The 27,003-nt window shown below is 42.5% G+C and overlaps 1 protein-coding gene across 1 annotated transcript in view; it reads left to right on the forward strand.

Annotated features, from left to right (window-relative positions):
* LOC137518635 (cadherin-6-like) overlaps positions 1-27,003 on the forward strand; it is a 510,593-nt gene that overhangs the window by 288,392 nt on the left and 195,198 nt on the right. The gene's annotated exons all lie outside the window — the stretch shown is intronic.

The raw sequence follows: 27,003 nt of genomic DNA on the forward strand, positions 1-27,003 counted from the left end.
ACAAGTAAATTTTCGTTTACACTTATTTTGTCATTTAAAATTCTTTTACATAATAGCGGTTGCAGGGATCGTGTTAACCAAAGTTTCCGTTTACAGAATAAGGTTTATAACAAATATCGTTTACAAGTTCGTTTTGACTTTGTGTTATACTTATTTCCCATTTTTAAATTTCGCTTATAGGAGCTTTTACTTATTTTCCTGTTATTAAAAATTCGCTTACAGGACTGTAACAAGTAAATTTTTGTTTACACTTATTTTGTCATTTAAAATTTGTTTTCATACATATAATGCTTAAATATCGTTTTCAACCTTATTCTATTAGAAATACATCGCTTTTGGTATTAACTTTGTTGTTCACACTTATAATGCGTCGATTATAGTTTTATTATTATTAACTTACTAATATATATTGCTTTTAATATTACCGTTATTTTAAGAATGCTAATGCGTACGTGATTGTAAGGCTATTTATTCTATTTGGGCCCTTTTCCACCAGCGCGTTTGCGCTGGCTGAATCGCAAAAACGCAAACCGCTAGCGATTTTACAATCGCTACGGTTTGCTTTTTAACATAGGAATCGCGGTAGGTCATTTCCACTACCGCGATTCGCTTTTGACGGGAACGCGAACGCGCGGCGGAGCGATATTTGCCACGATTTTGCTATGCAGTGCATAGCATAGCAAAATCGCGGCCGCGAATGTCGGGGAATCGCCGGTTTTGCGATTCAGCAATCGCTAGCGTTCAGCGTGAACGCTAGCGACTGCAGGTGGAAAAGGGCCCCTACTGTATATACAGTGATGTGAAAAACTATTTGCCCCCTTCCTGATTTCTTATTCTTTTGCATGTTTGTCACACTTAAATGTTTCTGCTCATCAAAAACCGTTAACTATTAGTCAAAGATAACATAATTGAACACAAAATGCAGTTTTAAATGATGTTTTTTATTATTTAGTGAGAAAAAAAAACTCCAAATCTACATGGCCCTGTGTGAAAAAGTGATTGCCCCCTTGTTAAAAAATAACTTAACTGTGGTTTATCACACCTGAGTTCAATTTCTGTAGTCACCCCCAGGCCTGATTACTGCCACACCTGTTTCAATCAAGAAATTACTTAAATAGGAGGTATCTGACACAGAGAAGTAGACCAAAAGCACCTCAAAAGCTAGACATCATGCCAAGATCCAAAGAAATTCAGGAACAAATGAGAACAAAAGTAATTGAGATCTATCAGTCTGGTAAAGGTTATAAAGCCATTTCTAAAGCTTTGGGACTCCAGCGAACCACAGTGAGAGCCATTATCCACAAATGGCAAAAACATGAAACAATGATGAACCTTCCCAGGAGTGGCCGGCCGACCAAAATTACCCCAAGAGCGCAGAGAAAACTCATCCGAGAGGCCACAAAAGACCCCAGGACAACATCTAAAGAACTGCAGGCCTCACTTGCCTCAATTAAGGTCAGTGTTCACGACTCCACCATAAGAAAGAGACTGGGCAAAAACGGCCAGCATGGCAGATATCCAAGGTGCAAACCACTTTTAAGCAAAAAGAACATTAAGGCTCGTCTCAATTTTACTAAAAAACATATCAATGATTGCCAAGACTTTTGGGGAAATACCTTGTGGACCGATGAGACAAAAGTTGAACTTTTTGGAAGGTGCATGTCCCGTTACATCTGGCGTAGAAGTAACACAGCATTTCAGCAAAAGAACATCATACCAACAATAAAATATGGTGGTGGTGGTATTGTGATGGTCTGGGGTTGTTTTGCTGCTTCAGGACCTGGAAGGCTTGCTGTGATTGATGGAACCATGAATTCTACTGTCTACCAAAAAATCCTGAAGGAGAATGTCCAGCCATCTGTTCGTCCATTCAAGCTGAAGCGATCTTGCGTGCTGCAGCAGGACAATGACCCAAAACACACCAGCAAATCCACCTCTGAATGGCTGAAGAAAAACAAAATGAAGACTTTGGAGTGGCCTAATCAAAGTCCTGACCTGAATCCTATTGAGATGTTGTGGCATGACCTTAAAAAGGCGGGACATGCTAGAAAACCCTCAAATAAAGCTGAATTACAACAACTCTGCAAAGATGAGTGGGCCAAAATTCCTCCAGAGCGCTGTAAAAGACTCGTTGCAAGTTATCGCAAACGCTTGATTGCAGTTATTGCTGCTAAAGGTGGCCCAACCAGTTATTAGGTTCAGGGGGCAATTTCTTTTTCACACAGGGCCATGTAGGTTTTGAGTTTTGTTTCTCAATAAATAATAAAAACCATCATTTAAAACTGCATTTTGTGTTCAATTATGTTATCTTTGACTAATAGTTAACGGTTTTTGATGAGCAGAAACATTTAAGTGTGACAAACATGCAAAAGAATAAGAAATCAGGAAGGGGGCAAAAGTTTTTCACATCACTGTATACTATATATATATATATATATATATATATATATATATATATATATATATATATATATATATATTAATGTGTACGTGATTTTAAGGTTATTTATTCTATTACAAATATATAAATTATTCTATTCATGTTATTTATAGTGAAGTATTTTAAGGATTAAATATATTATTATTTATATGTGTGTAAGGCTGTTTGTGCAGTGGGGATGGTTACGGTTAGGCACCACCACCAGGGGGTCTTAGGGTTAGGCACCACCAGGGGGGGTCTTAGGGTTAGGCACCACCAGGGGGGTCTTAGGGTTAGGCACCACCAGGGGGTCTTAGGGTTAGGCACCACCAGGGGGGTCTTAGGGTTAGGCACCACCAGGGGGGTCTTAGGGTTAGGCACAACCATGGTGGTGGTTAGGGTTAGGCACCACCAGGGGGGTGGTTAGGGTTAGGCACCACCAGGGGGGTGGTTAGGGTTAGGCACCACCAGGGGGGTCTAGGGGGTTAGGGACAGGTACAGGGAGGGTTCTGTGTGAGAGTAAGGTTAGGTATAGTTACAGCACAATATATGTAATATATACAATGTATTAAATTATGTATATTTAAACAAAGAGGGGGTCTACGGGTTAGGGATAGGGATAGGGATAAATCTGTGTGAGCCTACAGTTAGGTATAATTGCAGTAAAATATCTGTAAAATCTCCAATTGTATAACTATGTTTAATACAAGTGTAAATATCGTTTTTTGTTATAGACGTTTCATTTCTGAATTCGTTCGTTGTTATAGACGGTATTTTGCCGTCTAATTTCCGTTTATTTAACCTATTTAGCACTACATTTTCATTAAGAAGCTATAAACAAAAATTATTGTTTTACATTAAAAACCTATAATTTTGGCTATATCCCGCGCCCTTTTTTCCAGGCACCCTTTTTTGATACACACCTTTGGGCCATATCCTATTAACATTTCTCCTACATTTTCTCGAAGGAGATTATTTTTTATCTTATTTAAAAATAACTTTATAGCACTTGGCAACTGAAAAAAATACTAAAAAGTAGGTAAAAAAAATATCATACTTACTTTGAGTCATAGTAATTTTGAGGTTTGAAAATTTCTCCTTGGAGAAAAGTGACTAGTATATGGCCCTTTGTCTGCTGTTTGGGGGTAATGACTTGTTCACACCTAGGGCGTTTTGTGGGGTTTTTGAGCGTCTGCGATTTTTAAAAACGCCCTGAAATCACCAGTGCAATGAATCCTAATGGGATAGTTCATATCAGCAGCGTGTTTCATACGCTTTCTGCTCAGCAAAGCGCTGCACGTACCATTTTTGGGATGAATTTGCTACAATGGAAGGTATAGGAACAACGCGAACGCTCACAAATCGCTTTATCCAGCGTTTGTGTTCACGCTTTTTTATGAATAAATACATTGGGCTTGATTCACAAAGCCGTGCTAACTGTTTAAGGGCCCTTTTCCACTAGCAATCGCTAGCATTGGTGCTAAACGCTAGCGATTGCTGAATCGCAAGTGCAGGAAACTTCCCGGCGATTGCGTTCACGATTTTGCTATGCAATGCACTGCATAGCAAAATCGCGGCAAAGATCGCTCCACGGTGCGATCACGTTTGCGTCAACAACGAATCGCGGTAGTGGAAATTACCTACCACGATTCCTATGTTAAAAAGCAAACCGTAGCGATTTCAAAATCACTAGCAGTTTGCGATTTTGCGATTCAGCATCGCAAACGCCGCTAGTGGAAAAGGGCCCTAAAAGGCTGTCAGGAAAAAGGCTGTCAGCCCCACCAGCCAGCCTGACCACCGTACTTAAAAAAAAAAGGTCAGGGCAGGCTAAGGCAGACGGAGACGAGACGGATCTCCGTGCACTCCACGAAGCCACAAGGGCACGTCAGTGGCGTAGTGACGCTGTCATGCTGACGTCATGTCATGTGACATTCGTCCACATGCTGCGCGCTGTTCTCGGTGTGGTCCACACTGCTCTGCTGCGACGGCGACTGCACGTCGCACTTGAACTTCATTCGCAGTGAGAGTGTGAGACACACCGGTGGCAACCCGAGGAGGCGAGGCGAGGAACGATTTGGCATGGTGCCCACCACCCCCTGATTGACTCTCTAGACAGCCGGACTCCTGTCAGTGCAGGTGGGTAACTTTAAGTTAAACAGACAGAGACAGTCTGACTGTGGTGTGTGGGTGCCTGGGTTGATGGGTGCCGGGGGGGGGGGTGGTGGTGGTTGACACTAGTAAGCGACACATCAGGTGTGTGGGGCCCACCACCACCAGCCAGGCCTGAGCCTGAAACCTCCAGCCCACCACCATCCAGGCCTGAGCTGCCCTGCCCCCAGCCCACCACCACCACCAGCCAGGCTTGTGGCCTTCAGCCCATCCCACCACCAGCCAAGCCTGAGCTGCCCTGGGCCCCCTAGACCACCACCATCAGCCAGGCCTGAGGCCTCCAGCCCACCACCAGCCAGGCCTGAGCTGCCCTGGGGCCCCCAGCCCACCACCACCAGCCAGGCCTGAGCTGCCCTGGGGCCCCCAGCCCACCACCACCAGCCAGGCCTGAGCTGCCCTGGGGCCCCCAGCCCACCACCAGCCAACCAGGCCTGTGGCCTTCAGCCCAGCCCACCACCAGCCAAGCCTGAGCTTCTCTTGGCCCCCAAGACCACCACCAGCCAGGCCTGAGGCCTCCAGCCCACCACCAGCCAGGCCTGAGCTGCCCTGGGGCCCCCATCCCACCACCACCAGCAAGGCCTGAGATGCCCTGGGGCCTCCAGCCCACCACCACCAGCCAGGCCTGAGCCTGAGGCCTTCTGCCCAGCCCACCACCAGCCAGGCCTGAGCTGTCCTGGGGCCCCCAGCCCACCACCACCAGCCAGGCCTGAGGCCTCCAGCCCAGCACCAGCCAGGCCTGAGGTGCCCTGGGACCCCCAGCCCACCACCACCAGCCTGACTACATATATTGGGGACAGCTATATGCCTGGCTACATATACTGGGGACATCTATACACCTGTCTACCTATACTGGGGACACTGTCTGTCTGTCATTATGTGCCTTTACTGGTGAAAGGCTGTCTCTCATTACATGCATTTACTGGTGAAAGGGTGTTTGTCATTACGTGCATTAACTGGTGAAAAGCTGTCTCTTATGTGCATTTACTGGTGAAACGCTGTCTCTCATTATGTGCATTTACTGGTAAAAGGCTGTCTCTCATTACATGCATTTACTGGGGAAACGCTGTCTGTCATTATGTGCATTAACTGGTTAAATGCTGTCTCTCATTACATGCATTAACTGGTGAAATGCTGTCTCTCATTACGTGCAATTACTGGGGAATCGCTGTCTCTCATTACGTGCATTTACTGGGAAAATGCTGTCTCTCACTACGTGCATTTACTGGTGAAAGACTGTCTGCCATTACGTGCATTTACTGGTGAAACGCTGTCTGCCATTACGTGCATTTACTGGTGAAACGCTGTCACTCATTATGTGCATTTACTGCGGAAACGCTGTTTCTCATTACGTGCATTTACTGGGGAAACGCTGTCTCTCATTACGTGCATTTACTGGTGAAAGGCTGTCTCTCATTACATGCATTTACTGGTGAAAGGCTGTCTGTCATTACATGCATTTACTGGTGAAACGCTGTCTCTCATTACGTGCATTTACTGGTGAAAGGCTGTCTTTCATTATATGCATTTACTGGGGAAACGCTGTCTGTCATTATGTGCGTTAACTGGTGACACGCTGTCTGTCATTACATGCATTTACTGGTGAAACACTGTTTCTCATTCCATGCATTTACTGGGGAAACGCTGTCTCTCATTACGTGCATTTACTGGTGAAAGACTGTCTGTCATTACGTGCATTTACTGGTGGAAAGCTGTCTCTTATGTGCATTTACTGGTGAAACGCTGTTTCTCATTACGCGCATTTACTGGGGAAAGGCTGTCTCTCATTCATGCATTTACTTTGGAAACGCTGTCTGTCATTATGTGCATTAACTGGTGAAACTCTGTCTCTCATTGCATGCATTTTAATGGGGAAACGCTCTCTCATTATGTGCATTTACTGGGGAAACTCTGTCTGTCATTATGTGCATTTACTTCAATTTTTTTATGTAACTACATTAGCTGGTACAACTACATTACAGTTAGTCCCGCTCCACATGATGTCATGACCACGCCCATTTTATTAGCTTGCTGCAAATTCCCCCTGTGAGCCCCGCCTGCCAGCCCTTGTGCCCCCTCTGAGCGCCCCCAAAAAACTGAAGCTAAAGTCGCCACTGCGCAAACGCGATTACAAAATCAGAATCATAGCGTGCTGTCAGCGATTTTAAAAATGAACAAAGCCTGAAGGTGGCCACACATCTACCAAAATTGCGTCAGGAAACTGCAGCAGGCAGCATTTTCTTTCCGCGCATGCGCCAGTGTTTCTGCATCCTATATCAGGTTTAGGAAACCGCTGCGATCCAGCTGTAGTGGAAACAGGCCCTTGAGCTTTTCTGGCTTTTGTAAATCATCCTCACAATATGGTCTGTATGGCCAGATCCCAACCTAATGCTGGGAACATAAGATGAAATTTCCCACCCAATCAGGGGGAATCAGGCGATTATTTCCGACATGTCTGTTCCGATCGAGAAAGGAATCAATTTTATCGACACAATCAATTTAGAAAAAAGATTCAATTTATTTTGCACTGAGCAGGTAGGGGCAACCAACCAGATAGAGCAGGTGGAGAACACAAGCCCGTCTCCTCTCGGGTACCTCCAGGAGTAACCGGAGGAAAAAAAAAAAAACTACAATGGTGAAACCACTGTGGACTGTAACTTCCTCCCCTTTCTAAGAGGAGGGGGAGGTGGAGCTAGCAAATCAAAGGTGAAGAGGCACCCAGTAGGGATAAAACGGTGTTAAAACAATATAAAATAAAAAAGAATAAGAGGTGGCTTGCTGTGAAACCTCCACAGCATTTATTTATTTATGTATTAATTTATTTTTATTGGGGATTCATGTCAGTCACAGTGCAGATTTTAATTTGTTATTCCAATCTAGACAGCCCTGCCTCCTATGCTAGGATCCTGTTCCTTGATTTTAGCTCAGCGTTCAACACGATCTGCCCAGACATCCTGAACACCAATCTGACGCAGCTCGGAGTTGACCCTACTCTTCGGGCATGGATCAAAGACTTCCTGACAAACAGAACGCAGCAGGTGAAGCTCGGTAACCACCTCTCCAGCGTTCGAACCACTAATACAGGGGCTCCACAAGGCTGTGTTCTGTCACCTCTACTGTTCTCCCTCTATACCAATAACTGCATCTCATCCGTTGACTCTGTGAAAGTCATCAAATTTGCAGACGACACCACTATCATCGGCCTTATTGGTAGGAACGGGGAGTTGGAGTACCGCAGCGAAGTAGAGAGAATATGTAACTGGTGCAAGGACAACAACCTAGTCCTCAACGCAGCAAAGACTGTCGAGCTAGTCACTGATTTCAGGAGAATCTCTCCCCCCCTCCCACCTGTCCTCATTGAGGGATCCAAAGTTTCTAGGGTGACATCGGTGCGGTTCCTCAGCACGACTCTAACAAACAATCTGAAGTGGGAGCAGAACACCACCAAAATCCAGAAGAAATCTCAGCAGAGGCTGTTCTTCCTGCGCCAACTGAAGAGATTTGGCATGCCCAGGGAGCTGCTGACCAGTTTCTATACTTCCACCATAGAATCCATCCTCTGCTCCTCAGTCATTGTCTGGTATGCTGGTGCAACGGCCAGCGACAAACACAAACTGCAGAGAGTCATAACGGACGCGGAGAAGATCATCGGATCTCCTCTTCCACCTCTCGATCTCCTCCACTCCGCCAGGATGAGGAAAAGGGCCACCATGATCTCCCGGGACCCTGCTCACCCAGGCAGCCACTACTTCAAGCTCCTCCCGTTGGGCCGTCGCTATAGGGCTATACCATCCAAAACCACCAGGCGGAGGAACCCCTTCTTCCCCCAAGCTGTTCGGTTTCTGAACTCCAACCTCCCCCTACCTGGCCCACATACCTGCGTACTCTAGCTGGTTGCCAGCCGGCCCACGCCTGGGCTCATCAAATTGACTCGAGGCCACTACCTACTTCTTTATTATTATCATTAGTATTATTTGCCTGTGCTTGCACAGCAGCGTAAATATGGCCGTTACGAACTGACTGCTTTTCAAGTGTACGTGTTGTGTGTCTGTCTTGTATTATACCAATTATGCCTTTGCCATGTGTTGTGTGTCTGTCTTGTATTATACCAATTATGCCTTTGCCATGTGTACCACAAGTAATTCCGATTACAGCTCTTGCTGTACTTGACGAAATAAAGTGATTCTGATTCTGATTCAATTCTTCATCAGTGTTCTTTTTGCTTGCTTGAAGTCATGTTCCTGTCTGTACTTGTTGCACTCCTGCCATAAAATAACAGGAACCCTGTTTCTGGTTCAGTTGAATTTGGCATAAGAAATTCTGCTTTACCTTATACAAGGATCCCCATGCCAAATTCTCACAAACCAATGTCATGTGACATATTCCAGGGCCAATGGTAAATCCAAACATGAACTAGAAGTATGGAAAATCATTAGAACCATCTGGCACTTTTAGTATGTACCCAGCGATACTGACTGGCATCTCACAGGTGCTACCCGGCATTAAGAAGCCCTTTCTCCAGGCACTGATGCTTCATAGAATTGGCTAGTGCATTCACTGGCACAAGCATGCAATTCCCACTGGCATATATAGAGGATTAAGTCACTGGTAAGCTTAGCTTGGGCATAACAACAGCTCTTTGGGCCCCCAGCAGACAGATCATCATGGGGGCACCTGTGGCACCATGCACCCCCTGGAGGTTATAGGGGCCCACTCCTCCTCCCTTCCTCTTCACAGAGGAAGCGTGAGTGCTATATAAAAATATGTACCTCCTGTTCAGCCAGGTTTCCTCCCGAGTCCCAGCAGTCTTGCTCTGCTGCATGCCCAGCTCCTGATGCATGTCATGTAATGGGGAGACAAAGGGGGCAGCATAGAGAAAAAGGCTGCAGGGAGGATGAGGAGAAAATGTAACAAAAGAAGGTGAATACATTTACACAGTGCTCTGCTGTGCCACTCTGCATGTAGGTGGGGAGAGGGAGGAGGATCAGGCTCCCCCAGGACCCAGACCCCCCCCTATTGTTACACTCCTGCTAGAAAGTGCCTCTTTGTCTTTGATGCCTGCATTAGAATTTTTAGCAATACCATCCCGCACCAATCTTGTGGCATGACCTTGAAAATAATTCAGTATGAATGAGCCCTTACTAATTTTTTTAAACATTTTACTAGTTAAATCACTGATTCTTTTCTATTTGATAGGAATACTTGTCCCCACTGAAAGCCCACTGCACATCATGAAATTATTTAGTGAAATGTGTGCAATTGGACATGAGTTTGACATTGTTGCCGAGCAGAAAATTATTTTTATTGTTAAGAAACGCTCGCCTGCGTCCTTCAAAATCCTGGTAGAAAAATGTAAGCTATTTTTCTGTTCTGAACGATTTCTCGGTTACATTTCGCTTGCCTCTGAAACACTTGCTATTCATCAGCCAGCCTTGAACCCTGGTCATGGTCACTTCTGGAATGCATGTCTTTTATTTTACAATTAAAAGGAATGTGTGGCGTTTTTTGAATATTTCTTGCATGCTTATTATGTTTACCACAACAAATCCATTGAAAGAATGTACAGTATTTTATTAGCACAATATTGTAACCATTTACGGTAATTTTTTTATCTCCGCCTACTGGTTTTGTCTTTTCATAGGCAAAGTCTTTAACATTGTAGAAGTCAAGTCCTTCTCAGTGACTGAGCCATCTTAAAAAAGACCCTTGCTTGTATATAATGAGCTTGCTAGTTAACCAGCTGTTGGAGCTCTAGAAAAAAATCATCTTTTCATGCTCTGCTTTCTGCTACAAATAACAAAACAATCATACTGCGATCTGATCACAATGTTTGGCAGCATGTGATTCTCTGCATATTTTTTGTGTCATTGTATTTTTGTGTTTGTGATTGCAGCAGCAAAATGCATATTTGCTGTTTGCCATTGAAATAAGTAGTTTCCCTTTTATTGTATGTCTTTATTTGCAGGCGTGGTTTCCCATGATGCATCTCTCCTGAATAGGCCAATATTCTCTTCATGCCCCTGAAGTCAGGCTCACATCCAGAACCGCTGGTGTATAGCAAGCCTATAGCTTATACATTTTACAGGGCCACATCAACCCAACATGCAGACAGACTGTTTCCAACTTTCTGGTCCTCATTAGGGATAGGGCTTAGAGAGCAGTAGTAAACAATACCCAGGTAGCCCATGGTGACCCAGAATCACTTGGAAAATATAAGGGGGCTAAAAGAGACTGAAAAGCCCACCTACTAAAAAAGCCTTCTTAAAGCAAATGTTTTTTGTCAGAATTGAGCTTTAAGTAAATACCTTTTAATCGTCCAATTTACTTGATCGATGGAAAAAAATTGGTCAATCATGAAGGAATCGGCGATTATTCAAAAGGGTTTCAATCGACACAGAATGGATTTTTGGTTCCAGAGCTTGGAGGCACAACGTTGTTCAGCTTGATTCATGGAGGAGAATCACTTTTGATCGACCACACTGTTGTTGATCGCCCAATAAAATCTATTGCTTCATCTTTCTGTAGACAAATCTAGTAATATATGGATACTTTTAGTGAACTCCTTACATACTCACAAACCCCCTTTACCAGTTCACACTGATGTAAAACAGTCTCTTAAATCAGAGTTTAAAAAGGAACTCCAGCCTAAACAAACATACTGTCATTAAGTTACATTAGTTATGTTAATTAAAATAGATAGGTAATATAATCTCTTACCCACACTGTTTTAAAAGAACAGGCAAATGTTTGATTTCATGATGGCAGCCATCTTTTTGGTTGAAAGGAGGTGACAGGGAGCATGATACACAGTTCCAACTGTCCTGTGTCCTGAGCACCTCTCCCAGTTGCTAGGCAACGTGAACAACAACATAGGAAATCCCATCATGCTCTGCACAGCATCAGGGAAAAAAGCCTGGGCTTTTTTTCTTTGATGGCTGGAGCTTAGTTAAAAATGCAGTTAAAATTATGCTTTGGTGAGAAAAACGAAGTTCTGATGCTGTGAAACTGTTAAAGAAACACCAAACCTTTTCAGTTCTGCTGACTAGATTTTTAGTCCGGAGGTTCACTTTAACTGCCATCAAATTTAAACATCATATTAAATGTTACTGCATCTAAATAAGTCTTTATTTTAGGATGTGTTATCTATGTATAGAAGATATATAGTTGTTTGTTTGTCTGCCTATTGTCTGTCTGATCCGGTGTGGTATTTCACCACAGATATATCTTGTTTTTCTTAAAAACATTCTAACGTTGGGGATCGCATCACAAAAATGTTGTACACACCTCCAATAAAGATCAGACAAAGTCAGTAGACATATCTTGTAGTCTGTTCATTATCACCAATGACTGCTGTGCAGGATTACTGTACACACATTTGCTGAGACTGTCCTTTGATATTTAACGAGACTCATACAAACAACTTTTGTCAGGGGTTGTCATTTGCTGATCAGAACTGAGATGACATGCTGGACAATACACTTATTGCCTATCATTGTACAGCAGAAGTGACATACACAGTTTGTAATGAGGAACTGATATTTGTTAGCATGCCTTTTCATATAGCAGGCATGATGTTTGCAGGGACACAGGTTTTCATGATTTTCCCAGTACTGTCTTTTGAAAGCTGTGTGTGTGGTGTTCAATTAGCGGATCTGGAGGTGTGGCTAGCTTCCAGGGACAACTATGGATAATTTGCATATATTCAGCAGTGATGCCCTGGGAGACGTGCTGGAGCTCACTCCAACCTGAATTATCGCAAATTCTTTCTGTTATAAGAAAGCACATTTTTGTTTTCCATGGCATTTTAGTAAGAGGGCTTTTTGGTCCATTGTAGCCCTTTACACACTCCTAGGCTTTCTGGTTCATCATGAGCTTGCTGGGCAATCTTTAACTCTGTGTTCAATTAGACAACTTTAGTGGGTGCTTATTTCAGCTTAGAACTGTTGAATTTTTTTTTAACTCTTAATATTCTGTGTGAATGGGTAAGAAAACTGCAAAATAACCTTTCTATGTGTGTACATAGCTTATGTGTACAGACAGATAGCTCATATCTTAACCTTTCCCTGGCACGGTAGGTGGTGAAGAAGATTGTCCACCTTCCTCCAGCATCCCAAGGTATTCACCAATGCTGAGACTCTTGTAATTAGTGATATAGTGAGGGTGAATTAGTGACTTTCTTGCTGCTGACCACCAGGCCACATGCCCAGTCACAGGAATGGCTGACATCTCTGGAGGCACATCTTAACATTTTTTATCTGAAGTGAAAAAGATATGGAGGCTGCCATATTTATTTCCTTTAAGTCAATACCAGTTGGCTGGAAGTCCTTCTGATCTCTTTGGCTGCAGAAGTGTCTGAATCACCCACCTGAGACAAGCATGCAGTTTATCCAGTCAAACTTCAGTCAGAGACATCTGATCTGATCTGCATGCTTGTTCAGGGCCTATGGCTAAAAGTATAAGAGGCAAATGATCATCAGGAAAGCCAGGCAATTTACATTGTTTAAAAGGAAATAAATATGGTAGCTACCATATCCCTCTTACTTCAGGTGTCCTTTAAGCTTAGATTGTAAGCCTATTTAGCCAGACCCATCTCCTCAAGTGCTCTTCTCCAGCACCAGTTGGACTCAGTGACTTGCCTGCTATATTTATCCCTACTTTGCTATTAATGTTCCATTGTTTATTGTTACATCACTATTTTGTGTACCATTGTTTATCACTGTAATGCCCACCTGTAACATTGTTGTAGTGCCTCCCCTCTATTGTACAGCTCTGTGTAATATGTGAGCACTTTATAAATAAAGTTTAATAGTAATAATAATAGTTCTTTTGATTCAGAAATATAACTATAGTTAAACAATTCAAATGCATTTTCAATATTATATAAATACCGGTAAAACAAAATCAATAAAATTGTTCTTGTACATTTAAGTCAGAATCATTAGTAAACCTATATCTTAATCTCACCACTACTGACCACAATTGGTCCCATAGTACGGTTGTGGCATTGCCATTAGGGTGTAAACAATTTTGAAGATGAGGCTAAGATTCTGTGCAATCAATAAAATGCCGCATGGTATGTTGGCACTATGTCAACTTGAAATTGGTATGAAGATTCCTAGGGATGACTTTTGACAGGCGAGGATAGAGCAAGATCTGGTGCAAATCAAGCTAATGTATTTAAATGAAATTATATGAAATAGTTATTTTATGTTTGTGCCTTTTATCACCTGCCATCCACAGTAAAAGTAATCAGTGTTGGTGTTTGAATTTGGCATATCAAATTTGAAACACATGAATACTGCCAAACACCACACTTCAGCATCATATCAGTACCAACAAGTAGACAGGGTCAGTGGTAGTTCACTTACGTATGCTTCACAGTGCGCTTAGCGCAACTCCAAACTTCCTCCTACCGGCTTTGGAAGTAGGACACATCAGAGTTAGTGCTGCTCGGGTACCCCTTTTCAAAATTCGATTTGATTTGGCTACCCAGATATCCGGATTCGAATCGGATATTCGAATCCGAACTTTTTGGTATCCGAGTAAATTCGGATATCCAAACCCAATATCCGGCCAGATTCGGATATCCGGATAGAAAACCGGAAGTGACCTGAAAATTGCTTAAAATGGTTCCAACAGTCTCTTCAAATGGCAAAAACCCCTTTCGGAGTCTGTCTCTCTCTTTCTCTTTCTTTCTTTCTCTCTCTCTCTCTCTCTCTCTCTCTCTCTCTCTCTCTCTCTCTCTCTCTCTCTCTCTCTCATGAATTTTTGCCATTGAAGGTGATTTTGGCTTCTGCTCGGATATCTGAACTAACTATCCGCCCCGATTTCGGATTTCAGATGGGAAATCCGAGTTTGTGGGATAGTGCTATTCGGTTTTTAAAAAATATCCGAATTGCTATTCAAAGTTCGGATAGTGGAAAAAGTTCGAATTATCTGGGTAGTTCGGATATCCGGAATCCGAATGAGCATCACTGATCAGAGTGAAATGAAGCGCATGTAAGTGAACTCTCACTGACCCTGTCCACTTGTTTGCTCTGATATGGTGCTGAAGCGTAGTGGGTGTTCTGAATTAGATATGCCAAATTTGAACACCATAACTAAAAGTAATGCATGTATTGGTAAGACAAAAATACAACAATTTAAAGGGACCCTGAGTTCAGGCTAAAACCGAATTTTGTACTTACCTGGGGCTTTCTCCAGCCACCCATAGCCCGCAAGGTCCCCTGCCATCCTCCTGGCTCCTCTCCTGATCCCACTGGCGGCTCCGTTCATTGGCGACTTAGGCCTGAAATCGGACATGTGCTCTAAGTTCTCTAAGACTGAATTGTGCATGTGCTGGACTCCCATGCAAGCTGGTGTGATGACATGTAGCGTGCGCAGAGGAGGCGCGCACAGCTGACTTCAGGCTGAAGTCGCAGATTAACACTGCCAGCGGGATCGGGAAAGGAGCCTGGAGGGTGACGCAGGCTACGGTGGGCTAGAGGAAGCCCCAGGTAAGTCCAAATTTCGGTTTTAGCCTGAGCTCGGGATCCCTTTAAGACAGAAAAGGGTACTCTTTTACGAGTTGGTGTGGGAAAATGTCTGTTAGTTCCCTGCTATACCTGAGCATCACTGAAAGATATTTGTGAATAAGTTTCACTACTATTATAAAATAGCCGCACCTCATGCGATCTGTTGTTTTGTGCCTTTTGCTGTGCGACAGAACTAAGAATTCTCATCCACACACCCGTAATATTGCATGGATTTATAGCAGTTGTTTATCATATTTGACCGGTAAAGAAACTCCAACTTGTTAAGAAAGCTCACATTTTCAGTCTTCTGAGCTGCCAATAAATGGCATCATTTTAGCAACAAGCTTTGTGTATTTACACACTGAAATAGTTTCTTTTTGTAGAAAGTATTTTTCTCTTTATGTTATCAATAGGAGCACAGGAGATTTTGTTGTTGTTTCTTTTCTTTAAAAAAAAGTATGGCTCACAAACTAGCAAAACTGTGCTCTTGTCGTTTGTACACTTTTTCTGTGTTTAGACTTTGTAGAAGTGGGTTTTTTCCCTCTATAGTCAATGCTCTAATTATTTTATTCCTCGGTATGCTCTCAGCAGTGCCTACAATTTGCTTTCTCCACTGTCTAACTCCGTACCTTCGGAAGAACCTTCATTAGTTTCAGGCCAGGCCTGGAAAGTAGAGACACATACTTTTACTGCAACCAGTGTAAAGTATGCATGATCCAATGTCCTTAGTTCTTGATGGCCACTAAAGTAATAGGATATAAACAATTTAAAATCCTGAACATAAGATACTTTTTTTTTCTTTGCAAACAAGGTGAAATACAGTATTTGACACTGAGGACTGTATGCTGGTATGCGTCCTTATAATAGGGTAATGCAAATAATTTGACTTCTTTTTATTAAATGTTTTCAAGTTTTGAGAGATCTGCTACATAGAAATCAACTTTCCAGTAACACTAGGAATAAAATAATACCCCGATATTAGTATAAATGTATTCAGGTATCCATTCCTGACCAATTTTGTGGGGAGCTGCAACATTATTTAATGAGCACACATGTACAGGGAGTATTCAATACGATGTTTTTGAACTATATTTGTATGTATTGTTAGAATAGCGCACAGAGTTATTCTAGAAACTAAATTATTCACATTTATTGTATATGTAAACATTCTACAAATATTCTTTTACATCCAATAGGACACAAATAATTTAAAAAGGTTTTACACAAACTACTTAAAGAGGAACTCCAGTGAAAATAATGTAATAAAAAAAGTGCTTCATTTTTACAATAATTATGTATAAATGATTTAGTCAGTGTTTGCCCATTGTAAAATATTTTAAATCCCTGATTTACATTCTGATATTTATTACATTGTGACATTTTTACTGTTGGCAGGTGATGTAGCTGCTGCTTGCTGTTTTGGCAGTTGGAAACAGCTGTAAACAGCTATTTCCCACAATGTAACAGGGTTCACAGACAGGAAACTGCCAGAAGTACCACGGTACTCAGAGCTTCTTGTGGGAGGGGTTTCACCACAATATCAGTCATACAGCGCCCCCTGATGGTCTGTTTGTGAAAAGGAATAGATTTCTCATGTAAAAGGGGGTATCAGCTACTGATTGGGATAAAGTTAAATTCTTTGTCTGAGTTTCTCTTCAACTCACATTACATAGTTTGGTTAACATTATTCACGCAACAGTGGGTAACTTGTTTCTTTTCAATCCCATCTCAAAATGGTAGATTGCATTGTTTCAGAATGGTGGGCCATGCTTTCTTCTCTACTGGTTCCTGACAGGCCTTCAGAGGTCCAGTGATTGTATATACAGCTTGTTTTGTGTTCCTGTGTGTTAAACTAGCTCCAGTTTGAAAAAGAGAGTGAGTTTCTCAAAATATCACTTAACAGGGAAAATGACTTTCTCCCTTTTATTAACAGTTATGTACATGCATATTATAGGTACCATATAAATGTATACAGTGGATAGTGCTTATCCAGCTTTATTTTCACACATTTTTACACCAATGCAGATTGCCAGACTCCCTCTTAAACTATTTGGATGCTTTGTTGTATGGGATATGCTTGTCGTGCTGCAATGAAACAGCTTCATGCCTACAATGGATTAGAGTATTATAGAACGGGGCCAGCCAAACCCCTCGTAACCAAAAGGCTGTACAAAGCCTACACTGTATTAGGCAACATGTGACATGATAAGATAAACGTGTGTGTACATTGCAAAACCTATTAATAACCAGGCTGCTTTTCTTGTTTAATTGTTCTGCCTGAAAGAGTTCATTTTTTTGGCATGGAAGGGGCTGCTTCTGTCTTGTCGGTACCTGTATTTCTTGTCTGGAATATAGTAAACATCACTGATAAGCAAATTACAGCCATAAAAGTTTTCCTGGCAAAATACAACTTCTGAGAGCAGAGAGAGATAGAAAAAGGTGAATAGTTTATGTATTTTAATTTAGGGACACTTAATAAGCTCTCACTGAGCAGAGACAACAACACATTCATTCTACTTCGTTAATGTTTGAATATAAAATAAAACCATGAAATATCTAAAAAAAATCATTTTTAGGAGTAGGAGGATAAATCAAATTTTTATCTCATCAGTTTATTTTCACCCCGGGTTCATTTTAAGGTGATACTGTAGTCAAGTATACTATGGTGTATGAGCAAGCAAAGTATGGTCCGGTGTTATGTGGAACAGATATGCAAATATCAAATCAAAAAATGTTGATTCAGGTAATGACTAACTATAAATGGTTTATTGCAAGCTTCCAGAACTGTAAGTTCCAGGCATGATACAGAACTGGATCAGAACCGTGTAGCCTGAAGAAAAACTTAAAGTTCCAGAAGCTTGCAATAAACAATAAAAATAGTAATTACTGGTACTACCTAATTAAACATTTTTTGGTTTGATGTCTGCATATAGTGTATGAGATGTTTGTGGTATCGGGAAGGTAAATGAAAAAAAAAAAGAGTGACCTCCTTGTCATGAATGCAAATCCACAGTTATATTCTGAAACAAAATGTTTATTAACCTTCCCAGCGTTCAATTTCCCCAGGATTTCTGTGCAAACAGTGATAAAATTTATTTTTAAAACTTTTTTTTCCCTGTAACTTGCCAAAATGTGTCAAGCAAGGGTCTAGTATACAGTGCAGGAGAGTATTGATGTGTATGCATGTTTATACTGTTCACAGCATGTTTTTTTGAACGGACATTTCTGTCCATACCGCTAGGGAGGTTAAAGCGAACCCAAACCAAACATTTTTTTAATTCAAAATATTTAGTTGCACCACCCTGACACATACAAAGATAAATAAACACTCCTTCAAGCCTATGAGCATTTCAGTGCATGCTATTCATTCTTCTCTTTTCATAACTAGGGTTATAGAGGTGGCAGCCATTACTTCTGAGCTTAGTTGGAGGTTTTAGATCATGGGTGTGTTTGTCATCAGCTACCGTCCCTCACAGGGGCATCGTCTATGTGAAATCTCACACAAGTTGAGATCACCTCCCCTGTGACATCATCAGTAGCAGCCTGTGTTTTGTTTTTGTTTTTTATCTCTTCCAACAATTTGCCAGAGGGGTTCCTCCAATAAATGTAAAATATTTTATATTTGTCATCATGCAGCTGAACAAAGGCTGCTATTTATTATTATAATTTAGAAAATAGATTTTATTTCTGAAATCTTGTATTTTTAATTTGGGTCCACTTTAAGAGCTGAGATGCTGTTTCAGTTTTAGAAATTCAAATGAAACATGCAGGGAATCTGTGAAGGCAGTCTATCCCTGTGAACACAGAGCTGCCCCTGCCCACCTCCTCTGCGCTGCTGTCAGGAATAACCTCTGTTTTTGGGATGTGGGTGGAAACCAAAGTGCCCAGAGGAAACTGATGCAGACACTGGGAGAACATACAAACTCCATTGCCAATACCGTTCTGGCCCTGATATTGATACAGGTGATGAACTAAACATGCATTCACTTATAGAACTAATTATCCACTGATGTAATAAAAATGAACTTTTTCTGCACACGGTTGACACAAACATGGCTTCAGGTTGTATAATTTTATTTTGGCAAATCCTTAGTAACAGAGCTGTGACATTTCTGCTGCAACCCACAATTGAAAGTGCTTGTCTCTGTACAGAGCATGCTGACAGGCAGAGAAGCTGGTGGGATGCAGAGGGAGGAGGCATGTCACACAGCTCTACTGACTAAAAGACAAGATGTTCCTGTAACAAAGGCCCAGGTTCTGGTGTCCTTGCTGCATGCAGAAGCACCTTTGCCAAGGGAGGTTTATAGAAGAACCTTGAAGTGTCTGCTGTTTGCACATAATAAACTATGTTCTGTACACTGTGCAGACAGATTCTCTTTAGATAGGCATTCATATACGTTGTGTGGAGATACTTTTGAAGTAAATTATTTTGTCTGGGCTTTATCTATATTCTGTGCATAGTGATTTACAGCATTGTATGACTTGCTGTTGTATCAGATCTTTTTTGACATTTGTTTGAATGATATTTTGCATAAATGCATAATTTTGACAATGTATTCATCAACTTGATGGGTCTCAACTGAGGTGATGTAGTTCCAGACAGAATACCTGAACTTGTGGGAAAAGTCTGAGTAAACAACTAAAATATCATTAATCCTTAGGTTGTTCTGAAGCTTAACGCGCCTTTTACACTCTGTATGGTTCAACTGATACTGATCGTATCGCGCCTGAGAAGTTGCACCGTGCGTACAATAAAATCATTGAGGCATAAGCCTCACTTCTTGGGTTTCCACGCTTCCACAAATGCAGCTCTTGCGGTAACACAAATGGGTCCTGTGCAACACGTTGCACTGCGTTCATAGGGCTATCACTACTACTGTGATGTGATGCAACAGTTTTGTGTAACGCAACATTACGGATCGATCAAAGGGTAAAAGAGGCCTTAATGTTACGCTTGGTGGTATATCCTCCACGGTCAGCACACAATGCGTATTCTGATGTGAAGGAGGTACACACACTAGCACAAGGAACCAGGATATCCCCAGTTTAGTGGAGGAGAGGACTGACTCCAACAGGAGATGTGGCGCACAGAGCAGGTGTGGATACGAACAGCCACAAACAATCCTTCCACTGTAGTGGCTCAGCGCAAGGTAGCGCTGAGCGCATAAACCAGAACTCAGGAGATCAGGACAGGTAACAGAATGAATGTTTGCTTAACTAGTCACTGCTTAAGTGACAGCAAACGTCCAAGACAAGACAGACTGGAATGAGGCAGCCAATGCGATTGCAGCGGTGGCGTGCCTCACAAGGACAGGACAGAATAGTCGGGAAATAGAGTCAAAGAAGACAGACGTAATCCACACGACAATACAATAGGTATGATTTCCTAGCGTATTACGGTTACAGCTATCAATGAACTACAAATGACTAACTGCCATATGTATATATTGGCGATAAACCGATATATGACATAAACAAGGAACACTAACTAAGAACGGGAGCAGGACTAGGAACAGGACTGAACTAGCTAAACACGGGTGATCACGATACGCGCAACCTACCAAAACGTGCTGGAAACGAACTGACTGAACACAGAATATAAACAGTTCGTGTACGTATATATCAGCGACACTGTTGTATTAACGTAACATGAATACCAAGAAAATAACAAACGTGCTAGTATGCGTATATATTGGCGATGAACCGATATATGACGCAAGACAAGCAAAGTAACAACTTCAAAACTAGGAGGACTCGCTGACCCCTTAGCAGGAGTCAGCGCAGTCCACACGGACTAGGAACGAGGTGGGGGCCGGACAGAGTAACAGACAGAATCTGAGACTATGATAGCCCATGGAACACTGCAGGAAGCAGTCCTTTATACTGAGGTCATCCAATGGGAGCAGACATGCAGATTCCCACACAGGTGAATGGTGATCAATCACAGGCTGACAGCAGGAAAGGGCAGACAATGATATGCAGCCTGCAAGAAAGGGATTGCAGCTCCATTGCAACAGACAATGTATGTTTTCGCAAAAGCATATTCATCTGTCATTAACTTCAGAGCGACTGCAGATGGAATCAACGCTCACTGTAAGAGCATGCAAAACTATGCGAGCAAATGCACGCAAAGAAATCAAAAACTGCTTGTCTCCAGTAAAACTGCAGCCAGCAGTACATGCTGCAAAAGTGATCATAACACTTAGAGAGTACTGCAGTGTGCATACATCTAGACCGATGCCTGCTAGTGAACAACTTGGTGGCATGTAGTCCGCTCTATCTCTCAAGAGGAATCTGTAGTAGGAGGTATTTGGGGGCTGCCATCTTTGGACTGTTTAACCATTTTAGCCGGCGGGTATTTTTCACCTTATAGACGAGAGGAATTTTCACCTTTCAGCGCTCCTCCCATTCATTCCCCAATAACTTTATCACTACTTATCACAACGAAATGATCTATACCTTGTTTTCTTCCGCCACCAATTAGGCATTCTTTGGGTGGTACATTATGCTAAGAATTATTTTATTCTAAATGAATTATGATGGGAATAATAAGAAAAAAAATTCATTATTTTTTTAGGTTTCAGTCATTATAGTTTTAAAATAATTCATGCTACCATAATTAAAATCCACACATTTTATTTGGCCATTTGTCCCGGTTATTGCAACGTTAAAATGATATCCCTAGTACAATGTATGGTGACAATATTTTATTTGGAAATAAAGGAGCATTTTTTCAGTGTTACTTCCATCACTCATTTTTAGCCCATTACTTCATAATTATATGCCCTCTTGTCATAAATATTATAATTTTTTTCTTCCTTAAAGTCAGTAGGTGTACTTTACTATTTGGCCACAAGATGTCCCCGCTGAGCAAAAATCCTATTAGTGTACTTTGTACGCTACATAGGATACAATGTGTTGTCACATTGTAACTAAGGAAGTGATAAAGGTTTCCATTGGAAACCTGTGATCACATTGCCGGCGGGGAGATTATGAATGGGAACATTGTTGCCATTAGAGATGGCCCGAACGGTTCCAGGCGAACTTTAGGTGGTTCGCGTTCGCCGGTGAAGGCGAACTTTTGCGGAAGTTCGATTCGCCCCCATAATGCTCCATTGAGCACAACTTTGACCCTCTACATCACAGTCAGCAGGCGCATTGTCCCCAATCAAACTGCACTCACTCCTGGAGCCCCCCCCCCTCTTATAAAAGGCAAGGTTCTCCTCTCGTTTTACTCACTCGTCTGCCTACAGTAATTAGTTAAGGGACAGCTGCTGACAGACTCTGCTAGGGAGAGCTTAGTTAGTCTCTTGTAGGCTTGTTCCTAGCTGATTGTTATTCCTTATATTACTCAGTTCGCACGGACTGTGGCGAACCGCAATAGACTTCAATGGGGAGGCAAACTTAAAAATTTTGAAACATTTCTGCTGGCTTTAAAAATGATAGAAAAGATGTTTCAAGGGGTCTAATACCTGGAGGAAGACATGGTTGATTGAAATACACATCAAAAGTCCCAGAAAAAAATCCGGATTTGACACAAAGCAGTGTTTTAAAGTCAGAAATCTCATTGAATGTTCAATTGCAGGCCTACACTGCTTTACAATATCAGGAAGTTTATTCCTCCCTTGTCCCTTCCTCCCAGAGGGAGGAGGGTCTGGTCTTCCAGGGAATTGTAGGTTTTCAAAAGCCAGCTTACATACCTCGGCCGGGAATTGAACCCAGGTCTGAGCGCTTGGTAGGTAGCTCTCTTCACCACTATACCACCACCAACACTATATGCTGAAGCCAGCCTAGCATGTACCATTATGATATATCCAAGAGAAAAATGAGCTTGCTTAAGGATTTGTAGTATGTCAAAAGCCAACTCACATTGGCCAGGAATAGAACCCAGGCCTACCACTCTGTAGGCTGCTATCCTAACCATTATACCACCAACACAACACACTACAATGCTACATGCTGAAGCCAGCCTAGCATGTACCATTGTGATATATCCAAGAGAAAAATGAGCTTGCTTAGGGATTTGTAGGATTTCAAAAGCCAACTCACATTGGCCAGGAATCAAACCCAGGCCTACCGCTCTGTAGGCTGCTTTCCACACCATTATATCACCAACACTACATGCTGAAACTTCTTGGAGCAGACTTACTTCCTTCCTCCAAAAGACACTCATACATCCCCATAAAATCATTCAACAGCAACTGCGTGCACAGTCTTCGTGGTACACAGTCTCTGTGGCACAATTGGTTCGCGTGTTTGGCTATTAACTGAAAGGTTAGTGGTTCAAGCCCACCCAGGCCTGGCCTTGCCTTTTGTGTTGAACAGTTGTCCGGAGAGAACCCTAGATAGCCATGTAGATTCATATCTCTCTCTCTCTCTCTCTCTCTAGTAGGGATGGTCACCGTTTTCCGCGGAATTGTATTTTCCGCAATTTTGGGCGGAAATTGGTCATTCCATTCCGTTTGGTCGGAACAGAATTGCTTTTTCAATCCGGCGGAATTCCAAAATTGCCTGTGAAATTCTGCCGGTATCCGTTGATGGTTTTAAGCTGAAAATTCACTTCAATGGCATCAAGTCCTAGAGAGAGAGAGCGAGCTCATTTTTCTCTTGGGTATATCACAATGGTACATGCTAGGCTGGCTTCAGCATGTAGCATTTTAGTGTGTTGTTTTGGTGGTATAATGGTTAGGATAGCAGCCTACCACGCGGTAGGCCTGGGTTCTATTCCTGGCCAATGTGAGTTGGCTTTTGACATACTACAAATTCTTAAGCAAGCTCATTTTTCTCTTGGATATATCATAATGGCACATGCTAGGCTGGCTTCAGCATGTAGTGTTGGTGGTGGTATAGTGGTGAAGAGAGCTACCTACCAAGCACTCAGACCTGGGTTCAATTCCCAGCCAAGGTTTGTAAGCTGGCTTTTGAAATCCTACAATTCCCTGGAAGACAAGACCCTCCTCCCTCTGGGAGGAAGGGACAAGGGAGGAATAAACTTCCTGATATTGTAAAGCAGTGTAGGCCTGCAATTGAACATTCAATAAGATTTCTGACTTTAAAACACTGCTTTGTGTCAAATCCGGATTTTTTTCTGGGACTTTTGATGTGTATTTCAATCAACCATGTCTTCCTCCAGGTATTAGACCCCTTGAAACATCTTTTCTATCATTTTTAAAGCCAGCAGAAATTTTTAAAAATTTTTAAGTTTGCCTCCCCATTGAAGTCTATTGCGGTTCGCCAAAGTCCGTGCGAACCGAACCTTCTGTGAAAGTTTGCGAACGGGGTGCGAACCGAAAATCAGAAGTTCACGACATTTCTGGTTGCCATTCATAAATTTAACGATCGGGCTGCGGAAACTGTCGGAAATCAGCTCTATGTAAGAATAAATAATGTTTTTGAACAAAAACATTGTTTATTTTCGGCGGACATGCTCGTATTGGCACAGGGGACTTTTGGCCCCTGCAGCCAATTCCCCCAGCTAGCAGCAGCAGTGCGATCACGGGCATCTGCCCACACGATTGCCTGAAAACCCCCCAAACTGCAGGGGCGTGACTAGCGCGTCCCTGCTGCTCTAGCAGCTGCCACTGCGGACGTGTAGCTCACGTCCGCGCGGCATAAATGGTTAATGCCTGGTACACACAATGAGATTTTTTGGTAGGTTTACTGCCAGATCGATTATTTCCAACATCTCCAATCTAATTTACGATCGATTTTCCATAGAAGTGAATGGAAAATCGATCAGCAGTCAGATGGGACATGTTGGAAATAATTGATCTGGCAGTAAATTTCTCATTGTGCATAACAGCAAGATCACTTTTTAGTAATTTTCCAACCACTTTGTTAATGTAGTCAAATGGACTATTTTACCCTGAAGTGATTTGTTTCTTTTAAAATGCATGCAGCATTTTGCAGTGATTGCAATTCTATAGAAACTATAGAAAAGCAAATACCGGTATGCTTCAAAAATCACTTCAAAAAAAGTAAAGCGCTTTTTGTTATTAAACCCCCCTTATTCCTTTTTTTTTTTAAATCTGCATGCTTGGCAGGTAGTCTGACTAAAGTTTAAATCCACGCGTAGAGCAAAAACAGGGAGACTCGGCACTCGGTGATGGTGGGTTGGGAGTTGCAGATTGGCAAACAGCTCAGCTGTCTTCACCTTTAGGCACAGAAACATACTTAGCCTGCTCTCGGAAATCGGTTGAAAAAAACAGTTCAGCGATACAGAAAGGAGCCAAAAATGTATGCAAGTTGCTTTTTATTCCTTGTGGATTGCATACACATACAGAAGGTGTAATCCCAGTGAAGGTGGCTTCAGGAGGTGGGGTGTGAGGGAAAGAAGGACACACAGCAGCTGTTCTGTGTTGAAAAAATGCTTGCTCACAAGTTAGGCCCAGGCCACCTCCTCAAACTACCTCTACTGGGATTCTACCTTTTGTATGTTTATGTCATCCACAAGGAATAAAAAGCAGCAACTTTGAATAAGCGCATGGATCTTTACCTTTCTGTATTATTTAAAGTCTAACTCCACTGACTGCATATTTGTTTCTAGTGTGTAAATCAGAAACAACTATAGGCAACAGGACATTATGTCAGCCAGTCATTTGGTAATTCTAAAAGAAAATAATAGCACACATAATGGCAAGCATATGGTTGCTTGTTTTTGTCCACTCAATGCAGAATCTTCCCTGTGATCAGATTGCTGACTCAGAACATGGCTTGAGGGAAGAAAGAGAGAAGGCTGAGCCTGTTCATAGAAATCTGTGATGAGACTCAGAACCAAAGCAAACTTGAGACAGCCCATGCGTGGCCAGCAGGAGTGGTCAGTGTAGTGTCTGCTCCGATGGTCTGCCGTGGTCTGGCTGGAACCCGGGGCAGAGGCGATACCCCCATATGCTATATGGGGAAACGTATCTGCCTACCCGGGATCATTGCGCGGCACTCTTACTGCGGATCTCCTCACAAATCCATTGCAGAGTGACAAGTGTGAATGGATACTATTTATAAAATAGGAGCTGTTCACTGTCAGTTTAGCAATTAGCGGAAAACAGATGAAAAACATCTGTTCCCAGCTCAAATGGGAACACAGCCTTAAGCCTGTGTACAGCAGCCCACAATGCCTGGGCCAGCGATCAGCCTGGCATATCGATTTGGCCAATAGCGTTGTTTTCCCCATGCCATGCTTCTCTATGCTGTGCGCCTGGATCTTCAGGAGGCAAGAGACACCGGAGGCAAGGAGGACTCGGGAAACCTCTACAGGAGCCATAGGATTCCCTCTTCTTAAAAGAAATTTTAAACAAAAAAAAGCAGTTTTACTTACCTGGGCCTTCTTTCAGCCCTCTGGAGTTATCCTGTGCTCGCAACATCTTTCCGTGTCCCTCCAACAAGCAGCAGCAACTCCGGCAAAGGTGGCCGGAGCATGCGCTGTACAGAAAGATCACTACTGAGCAAGTGCAGAACACTCCCGCTACGGGGGGCGAACAGGGTGTGTGCAGCTTGGGGCCATGCATGCGCAGTAACCTCCAACTGGCCAAAACCGGCCTGCTTTGTGGGAATCACTGCTTGAGGGACACAGAAGGATGGCGATGGCACAGGATGACTCCAGGGGGCTGCAAGGTAAGTTAAACCGCTGTTTTTTTTTTTGTAGGGGGGGGATTTAAATAACCCTTTAAGTATGTGGCACATGCTTTATATGAAGCGTTTTGTGCTCAGGCCCTTAGGCAACAGTTGAATGCTATACAGACACATCACTAGCGACATGTTCTGTTGCTATGGAGCAGGGACGAGGGATGAGAAGCAGCACATGAAAGAATGGGTGGGGTAAGGAGAAGAATAGGCAGGGGACACAATTGTCTTTTTTGTGTGTGTTTACTGCGCAGAAAAACTGATTTAAACTGAGAACTCATGTTA

This window comes from Hyperolius riggenbachi, chromosome 5 (genome assembly GCF_040937935.1).
Source record: "Hyperolius riggenbachi isolate aHypRig1 chromosome 5, aHypRig1.pri, whole genome shotgun sequence".
NCBI lineage: Eukaryota > Metazoa > Chordata > Amphibia > Anura > Hyperoliidae > Hyperolius > Hyperolius riggenbachi.